Raw genomic sequence first — 799 nt, 5'->3', positions numbered from 1 at the left:
AAAAAAAAATTAAAAAAGAAAGTCAACTGGACCACCCCGTCAATATTTTCCGGTAAATTTTTGCCACTATTTTCCCTGTGTGTGTGTGTACTATGTGTGTGTGTGCGGTGTGGTATGTGTGATGTGTGTGTGGTGTTGAGTATGGTGTGTGTGTGTGGTGTCAGTGTGTGGTGTATGTGTGGTGTGTGTGGTATGTGCGTGGTGTTTGGTATTTGTGTGGTATATGTGTGATGTGTGATGTGTATGGTGTGGTATGGTGTGCTGTGTGTTGTGTGTGTGTTGTGTGTATGGCATGTGTGTGGCGTATATGTGGTGTGGCGTGTGGTGTGTGTGGCATATGTGGTATGTGTGTGGTGTTTGGTATTTGTGTGGTGTATGTGTGACGTGATGTGTGTGGTGTGGTGTGCTCCGTGTTGTGTGTGTGGTGTGCGCACATGTGTTTGAGGGTGGTGGGGGTGTTTCTGTCACTGGGGCCCGTGCCTCACTGTTTTCTCTATCACATCCTTTCATGAGATCTTCTGCCACGTGACTCTGAGTGGTGTGTGGTTTGTGGCGTGTGTGGCGTGTGTAGTGTGTCTTAGCCTGTGATCCCCACTGTGGGAGGCCGAGGCAGGTGGATCCCTGAGCCCAGAAGTTTGAGTGCAGCTGGGCCACATAATGAGACCCCCATCTCTACAAAACACGTTTTAAAAATTAGCTGGGCATGCTAGCTGGCGCTGGTGGCCCCAGCTCCTCCCGAGGTTGGGATGGGAGCCTGGGCGATACAGCTAGACGGCCATCTCTAAAAAAAGAGAGAAAA

This window comes from Cebus imitator, unplaced genomic scaffold (genome assembly GCF_001604975.1).
Source record: "Cebus imitator isolate Cc_AM_T3 unplaced genomic scaffold, Cebus_imitator-1.0 Scaffold486, whole genome shotgun sequence".
In the NCBI taxonomy this organism is placed as follows: domain Eukaryota; kingdom Metazoa; phylum Chordata; class Mammalia; order Primates; family Cebidae; genus Cebus; species Cebus imitator.
Note: the sequence above shows the minus strand (reverse complement) of the source record.